At 37.4% G+C, this 9,298-nt stretch overlaps 1 long non-coding RNA gene across 1 annotated transcript in view; it reads right to left on the bottom strand.

Moving 5' to 3' along the window:
* Positions 1–4,437: 4,437 nt before the first annotated feature.
* LOC126811435 (uncharacterized) overlaps positions 4,438–9,298 on the bottom strand; it is a 38,264-nt gene continuing 33,403 nt past the window's right edge. The window contains exon 4 of the long non-coding RNA XR_007675597.2: positions 4,438–6,020. This is a non-coding gene — a long non-coding RNA (uncharacterized LOC126811435). The remainder of the gene's footprint in view (positions 6,021–9,298) is intronic.

The raw sequence follows: 9,298 nt of genomic DNA, 5'->3' as shown, positions 1-9,298 counted from the left end.
GTTGACACGACGAGTTCACGCATAGTTTGCGCATTGTTTACGCACTTCCCGCATTGGTACGACGAGTTTGCGCAATTCGGACGATGTCGTGCCGCAGTAGTCGTGAACTGTTCGTGAACTAGTCGTGAACTATTCGTGGCAGTTCGTGACAGTCGTGGCATGGCGCGCACTGTCACGCATCCTCCCGCATCGTCCCAACGAGTTCACGAACAGTTTGCGCATAGTTCACGACCCGGTCGCTAAATTTTGTCGTGACCAAAATTTTGAACATTTCAAAATTATCGTCCCGACATGGCACGCAGTCATGACGGGTTTACGCACACTTCACGCCAATGCGTGCCACGAAATCGTGCAAGTGTCAGCATTGCTTTACCTGTAGCCTTCGGCCCACCTGTCAGGTTATTGACCAAGGCCCACACAAGTAGTCACGAGCGCGCCAAAGGCGCGAGCGTCCGAGGGAGGTCTGGGGGTTGGGGGTCTCCCCACAGGAAAATTTTGAAAATTTCAGACGAAAGCAGTCTTGTAGCACACTTCTTTTTTTGTGTTGTTTGTCAGTCATGTTTTTTTTCCTATCTTTTCTTTCTCATGTCCTGTGTCCTGTCCTCTCCCTCCTTCTTTCTTTCCCTTTCTTTTTTCTTTTTTTCTTTTTTCTTTTTTTCTTTTTTCTTTCTCTTTTTTCTTTATAGGCTAAGGCCCACTTTTTTTTAATGAGGTTAGGCCCACCTGTCACGGACAGGTGGACAGGTGGGCCCAGTCCGGCACTGCCTGTAGCGTACTTCTAACTTACGCCTAACGTGTAAGCAATACGTCGGCATACGCTGAATATTTTATGCTTGGACAAAATTTTTGGCCGCGTTCGGCGTACAACAACTTATATCATCGTATTTCAGCGTGCTCGTAACTTGCTAAACACGTCGGCATACGCTGATGCTATACGACAATGTGTGACAGCCCCATTAGTATCAAAAGAGAGTTTTTGGTATATTTTGGATTTTTTTCGGTATTTTTTTGATTTTTCCGGTATATAGTACAGTCGGGTGGTAAACATTTACGAAACTACATATTATTTTTGATATTTCCAATGAGAAGATCCCATTCAGAAAACTGCTTCAAGGCAAATGTAATAATCAAAATTTTAAAGGATTTTTGACCCGAATTCTCAGCAAACGCCGATGGAACACAAATGTTACAGTTCCCAGTTCTCTGCCAATAATATGAATCAAATTAAACTGCACCTGCCTTTTTTCCATTATTTTTTTTTATTATGGATTAATCTCCCTTTCATAAGATTTCATATGTCAGTCGACATCCGGTGTAAATGGTTGAACTTAGTTATTTGATTTTATTAAGGAAAGAAAGAGAAATGTCAGCTCTATTTAGTTAAACTGGTAACTTTGTTATTCCAATATCTGTTTTATTGTCGTAATTTGATCACAGTTGCCGCAAGTCATTATTTCCCAGTTGTTTCATTTGTTTTGTAGGTCCCATGCACGATTGCTTTACCGATGAAAAACGACAATTGCATTACGTTGTTTGAAAGCAGATTATTTAGCTAATAAGCACTGTTGTTGAAACAGCCCGATGTCCTTCCAGTTGTTCTATCTGAAATAAAGCCCGATCCTATTGTATTGTATCTTCTGGCTAATCAAGAAATATTTGACAGGTATATCAGAAAATAGACCTATAATTACCTTTGTTACTACAGAAAATATAATATCCCTTGTCAAGCTAGTAACTAATTGCCGTATTATCAATAGACAGTTATAATTATATATTTTTCTCATGCTAATATATAAACCTATGAACATGTAGAACACAACCAACGGTTTCTATTTTGATTTGTGAACATGTTTAAACATGGAGAAAGCATTTAGTATCGATAAAATGATCTATATAATATTTTGAACATAGGAGCAATTTAAATTATTGATACCTTTAGTTTATTTTAAACAATATAATTGAAGTAGAGAAATGCACAATGTTTCACGGTTTAGAAAAAAACCTAATTAAAGTGTCATTTAGATATTTTTATTTTTCACTCTATAATGAACCTACGTAGCTTTCTGTCACCCCTGTGTTCTGTCAGGAAATCTTATTTCAAATATTTATAACACTAATCAGAATCACTCTCATATACACTTGAGTTTTAAATTGATAATTTGTACACCAAAGGAAAGAACTGGCCAGTAAGTTCACCAGCTTCAAAAGATATATTTTCATGGACTTCGACGTAAATTTTGTGAACCTGATAATCGTCTTCTTCTTGGAGTGAATCTCTTCAAAATAAGCCAAACGCACTCGCCATGCATACGATCGACATGAACATTGAATAAGCCCAATGCCCAGCCATACGATCGACATGAACATTGAATAAGCCCAATGCCTGGCTATGTACGATCGACATGAAACTCTAAATAAACCCAATGCCCGCCATATACGACCGCCATGAAACTCTGAATGTCCATGTTCTGTGGACAATTGCGCTTCGATATATGGAGTGTTGATATAAAGATGGTTGCTAATACTCGTGCTTGATCTAGAGTTACCGAATGTAAATTGTGTCAGACAGAGATGCATGATCCAGTAAACTATATACCAAATACACACAAGGAATACATGATTCCTATTTAAAACAACTTGAAACGGGTGTGCTAACGACATTTTCCATTGGCTTAATTTGACTTTATAGCCGCAAACCATATTCTACCGTTTTATGCCTGCCTTTGTTAAGTAGAGTTTCTAAGATACGGTGTAAGATAACTTGGTCTGAATTATACATCAATTATTTGTGTCCTAATGTGATTGGGAAGATATGGTTACTGGTGTGAGCAATATTAGATTTTCATTAGGATGACGTGAAAGGCCCCTGTTAACTGAATTTGTGTTAGTTTGATAGTTCATGCGAGACTGTTTCGAACTGAAAAACAAAATTTGATCTCCCAATAATTTGTCCTTGGACCAAAACTGGTACAGTGTGATACAAGAGTCCAAAATAATAGACCTGGTCAAGAATTTAGATATACTACACCGGATAAATTAGAATATTATTGTATAAACACTACATATTTGGTAGATATGTCAGCCCGTTGTAGAGAAAGGCAAGTGTGGAAACTCCCTTGGTAAATCTTCAATAAAGTACAACACTTTATTCGCTGGAGTGTGCTTAGGGGAAAACGGCGATAACGCACTAGAGTGCGAAAATATTTCTCGTCGTATTGTCGAATAGTGCAATATGAGACGAAACAGACAACAAAATAACAAATTACTAATGTATCTGGTGTTCTCTTGTGGCATTGTCCATATCATATTACGGAAGTTGCCAACAAAACAAGTGGGCTAGTAATTCTTAAACGGCCCACACAATTCTCTGTAATCAAGATATTTCACTTTCTCTATTCGTCTTCTAACTCCAGCTACGTCACGAATTTTCCATCGGCCTATATTAAAGCTCTTGTCTTGTATGTGATTGTGTACTTGATAGGAATACAAAATTGACATTTTTTTTAGTAAATATACATGTATGTCTTCATAATGGCTCCCCAACCCGGATGTGACGCTACGACCGTGCTTATAAATTCTTCTACGTCAGTCTCCCGTTGTTTCAAGATGACCGAATCCCAAACTTCTGCCCATAAGTGACAGTCGAAACGGGAGATATCTTGAAACATATTGCTAGGAACTGAAATGAAATGAAATGGGGTTTAACGTCCTACTGTTCTGCTCCTATACTGGGCTATTGAAGACGGGCATACGCCATACAGTGTGCTATGAGGGAAATTTTGCCCGGGTAGCGGCACTATTGCCTACTCTTATATCGAATTCCCACTGCCAAGGGATCTTTTACATGCATTCCAATGTATACACGGGACCTCGGTTTTTCGTCTCATCGGTTGACTAGACAGCTGTCCTTGTCAGGCCCTCAGTTCTGCACCACTGACAAGGGGAAACCACGTCGGAAAATCCAGATGAACTTTCTCGGCCAATGCAGGGATCGAACACCCGACCTTCAGGCTAGCGAGCCAGCGTCTTAACCACCTAGCCACCGTGGCTCCTGGTAGGAACAGTTATAGTAAATCAGTTGTTGGATTTTCGCTCATTTTACTTAAAAGTAAGGTTAAGGTTAAATTTTAAAATTAAGAACAAATCGCGGCGGCGTAGTACGCCATTTGGAGTATATCCGAGATCAAGGAACACAATTAATCGAGACAACTGCACTTTAGTACTGACACACAAGCTTAGATTTTGCTGTCTTAGGATGAAAACTATATGCATTAGTTTGAATCTTGTCAGTCCGACCGATTTCAGTGAGGGTGAGGGGGCGGGCGCACCACTGTTTATATGCCTGTAGGCTCTTGTGTAAACCCATCAGTAATCGTCCTATGAATGGTTTAACAGCATAGTCCATGGTTCAGAATTTATGAAGTAATAAAATGCAACTATAGTTGATTCATTTTATTGTCCGTATTAAGATTTATTACAATAATCAGAATATAAAAATAATTTGGAAATGGTCTGCAATCTTTTAATATCATTTACTTACAAATTAACCAAAATACATATTGTGCAATTACGCAGATTTTCTGTGAGGGAAGGGTTAACAGTGAACATGTGTTTAAGAACCAACAGATACTTGTAAATGGTAATATATAATAGTTTGAAATACGCCACCATCTTTGTTTCAGTTCAATTTATAGGTCAACTACAAGATCCAACTAAATTTAATTATAATTCAATGATAATGGTTGCGTTCAAATAGACGCTTATGAAAAATGACCAGGACTGCAAATTATCCGTTGATACTAGGTCGCGTACAGCAACCACAAAATCCCTTGCTATTCAGATGAAATGAGACTTGATGATACCAGACTAACATTTGCGCTGGATCACGCAGCCCCTAGCATGATGGTTAAATAGCGGACAGAGGGCAGTTTTCCTTTACACTTTTTCTTTCTGATTTTCAGTTATTGTTGGAAGTTAGCTCCAAAAAAAAAATCTTTACAAACGTAAATTTATTAGAATAAAAAGAGTAAAAGCGTTTCCAGGATTTGATTCGTGGCCCCACTTTCTGTGTGCAGTGTCTTGTATAAGACGTCCCTGACCTGAATAGACCAGTACCATTGAACATGCTTATGGATTCTTTAAGAACAATGTACACACATATATTTTACAAAAATGAGATTAAAAGACAAAAAACAGACGATAAAGCTTTTATCGTGTAAGAACTTAAATCCCAATTTCAATCGACCATTTCTGTAAATTGTGTGGTGCCTTCATGGTGTTAATCATAGTTTCACTAATTGACAACGTTTGTCAGGTCAAGGGGTTCAATAGCTGTTCACTACTAGTCTAATTTGATTTAAGTGCCTTAAGTGTGTCTGTTTGCCCACCTTCTAGCAAGTTAATACAATCTTGATTGAAATTAAATTACATACATGATAAATTAATCTCACCCACAATAATTCCACGAAATCATATACTAATAACACTATTAGCAAACATAGTAACTAACTCTAGTATTTTTCGACAGACACATAAACCCGTTTAAAACAAAATGAGTGTTTCGTATGTGGAAAAATTGATTACACGTCTAATAGCGGTCTCAAATTCAGAAGTTATTGGGTCAACGGTCTTCTCGGTGTAACACGAAAACCCTCTCCGAGCGCATGGTAGAAGTATGAAAGATTCGGAGTAGGTAGTAAGCAACAGGATCATATTTATTTGAACGTCATTATTTATTGATGGCAACATTTTTCGAATGATCCGCGAACCTTTGAGTTGAGTAAAAGCAACACAGAATGTACTTTAAATATGAAAGCTCAACTCTTTAATTATACAATTATGAATTGATGGTAACAATAATTTCTATGTTAGATGTAATAATTTTGGATATAGGCTAGACCTCATATTTGGACTTTTAAAATATTGGAATCAACCATTGCAACTTGTAGGTTTGGCCCTCACTGGCCTGATGTATTTCAGGCCAACATTGATCCTTCTTTTCGTATCTTTTGTTCCATCATCTGAAAATAGAACAGAATAATAATTATGATTGTGTATGGTAGAAGCAGAGCATGGTGTCAGACAAAAATGTGGCCGTAGTGGTTGTGTGGACATAGCAGTGTATGCACAACGGATACATACATGGTTCGTGAAGAAGCCTCCGACTTTTTCAAGGCCCCTTCCAAATAGTCAGAAGTTAAAAACAAGAATACAATTTATTATATCTTTCTCTGAATGAGAATGGTATTGTTCCAATTATTATGTCTGTATTGTGCAATCAACCAACAAAAAAAGTGTACCCACAGGTGAAGTGTAATAAGTAGTTTCAGGAAAAGGACGAATAAATGTCCGAACCCCATTATCTTCACAACATACCAAGATTGAAAATTTCCGTAGAGAAAGTTGAAAATACGGCGAAACATTATTTCTAGATCTATCCTTATTTTGTTGTTACAATTTATGTGATGGGTTAAGTAACAGGAATGAAATGGCATCTGGGTCAGTTTTCTTGATTTGAACGTTCTTGCCGCTTAGTGTTCTAATAGTTCCTGCGGCTTAGTATTCTCATAGTTCTTACTCCTACTATTCTAATGAATCTTACACCACACCATTCTAATATTTCCTGCCGCTTACTATTGCTCATATAGTTCTTCTTACCCCTTACTATTGCTCATAGTCCCTGTCGCTTCCTAATCTAATAGTTCTTAGACCTTACTATTCTAATATTTTTTGCCGCTTACTATTCTAATAGTTGTTCATGTTGCGTACGTTTCTGATAGTTCTTACAGCTTACTACTCTATTAGTATTTAGGCCGGGGGGTTGGATGGCCGAATGGTTAGCACGTGCGTGCTGTATCATAAAGCCTGTCATTGAGTTAACTGGCGTGGTTTCGAATCCCCGGTTGTACGTGACAAGGAGTAGGGTCGCCTGTCCAATCTCGTGGGTTTTCTCCGGGTCCTCCGGTTTCCTCCCACTGCTAAAGATCCCTACGCGCAAGCGAATTATTGAAATAAAATTAAAAACCATATGTTAGTCCCGAAATGACCTAGTTTGTGTCGAGTGGACGTTAAACCCCATTTCTCTCTCTCTCAGTATTTAGGCCTTACTATTCCAATAGTCCATGTCGTGTACGTTTCTAAGAGTTCTTAACCGCTTACTATTCTCATAGTATACATAATTGCCGCTTAGTGGTACTTGCTGCTTACTATTGTTCATGTAGTTCTAACTACGTTCAGAATTTCGTACATTACAGTATGTGCTGATTCCGAAATAACTATAAACTGGGACTTTTTGTTTTGTCGAAGTTTGCTCTGCAGATCTTGACAAAATTGGATTGAGCGTCTCTTTTTTTTTGAATACCCAAGCACAGTACACTCATGGCTCAGATAAATTGCGTCTCATAACGGATGGTTGAAACTACAGGAGTGTTTAACCAAATAAAGGCCACATAGATTTCTTTTTAAAGATTTCTTTTAATTAAATTAAACACTTATGAAAGATTTATATTCATTCAAGTAGAAGGATACATTTTCAATCTGTCTCAATGAAACTCTATCTGGAAATAAATGTTCTTCAGTGTCATTATTTTTAATCTTGGGAACAGTACAATGCAATATAGCCTCGAATTAAATGGAACTTTATTTTAAAACACATTTTTCTCTCTCTGCAGTTTGTCAATGGGGAAAAATCTAAAGGACTTATTAACACATTTTTCTACTTGTCCGGTTCTACTATCCGATAAGTGTTAGTTCTCTGCAGTTTGTAAATGGGAGGAAATTCGTAAGACTTAAACACATTTTTCTAATTGTCTCATTTTACTATCAGATAAGTGTCAGTACTCCCGTCAGTCAAGGAAGGTGAGTAATTTGCACCAAATTACGTAATGCTTTAACCGTAAGATCTTAATCAGTGTGATCTCTTACAAGTCTCACTCTTAATCTAAAACGGCTGTGAGGCGATAAACTGCGCTTTAGAATAGGTTACAATATTGTATTGTTAATGCAATTTATAAGCTTCTTTAATTAATGATTAATTTCATGTTTCAGTGAAAAGGGACAAGGAGGGTTTGATCAACGTTAGATGTGGATCAACTGTTAATATTATTCAGTGACTTAACATCCACAGGTCATTTGATATACAATGGGTTCCATATTTCTACAATTCTTTCATCAACCCCGCCTTTTATTGAAAATCCTAACAACAAGTTTTGTATCTTTCTAATGAATTCAAATCTTTAGTATGAGCAAGTTTCTTGTACCAAATAAACTGGAAATGTGCGTTTGACTTATAACGGTATCTGTTTTAATCTGCTAATACAAGCGTTACTGTAAATTTGTGTCATGCTCAGTGGCTTTATTCTGTGTAATGCATTTAAAACGGGAAAATATAGGCTTACAACGTTTATGTTCGTCTTTTTATAGTAAATAAACAATGATGCCAATGATTAGTGTTTTAATTTAACATTTTATGCATTCTCAATATCAAACTAGATATCAGTTTCCTAAAACAAAAACTATTTACTTAGCAACATAGATCTGTTTGTTTAAAATGAAGATGTATTAAACGATAATTGGCAGTAATTAAGCAATTCAGTGGTTTTAATCACTGCGTCCTAAAAATATCTATAAGTAGTATGTATTTATATCTAAAGAATTCTAAAATCGCTATAATGACTATGAGTCTATTAGGGGTGGTTTTGGTGTTATGTTACGACTAAGTTTCGCTGTATTTCTTTTCTAGTGGCGGGGAGGGGGGCGAATGGTTAGCAGGTGCGCGTTGTATCATAAGGCTTGTCATTTATTCAACTGACGTGGTTTCGAACCTGGTCTGACGGGGTAAAGAACTAGACTTTGTTCAAGTTTGTAATTTATTTGGGACAATTTCTCGCGTTGTGTTTAAGTTTGCCGGCGACCTTGTGCATTTTCTAGTCGCAGCAGCGCAGTAAGGCCGCCACCCGGTCTGACGGGGGCATGATCGAAGCACTTAAACGTTTAATTCGCAAAGATTCGTGATAAACCGTGATAAAGTGTTGAGGCATCATGAACAATCGTGAATGAATTCGAGTATTCGTACCAACGTTGTAAACTCGTAGCGAAACTCTGGCTAAACCGTAGTTATTATAACCATGGACCGTATATAGATGAACAAGCAACGTTCCCGTTGGTTTGATTATCTGCCGCTCGCGCGAGACACGACGAGATCTCAATGTCAACGGCAAATCAAGCGATGTGATTTTTGACATTGCGGGATTTTATACAGATTAATTTCTCGAACTTCTCCTTAGAATTTATGGTATTC

Source organism: Patella vulgata, chromosome 2 (assembly GCF_932274485.2).
Source record: "Patella vulgata chromosome 2, xgPatVulg1.2, whole genome shotgun sequence".
NCBI classification, from domain to species: domain Eukaryota; kingdom Metazoa; phylum Mollusca; class Gastropoda; family Patellidae; genus Patella; species Patella vulgata.
This window is presented reverse-complemented; position numbering and strand designations above follow the sequence as displayed.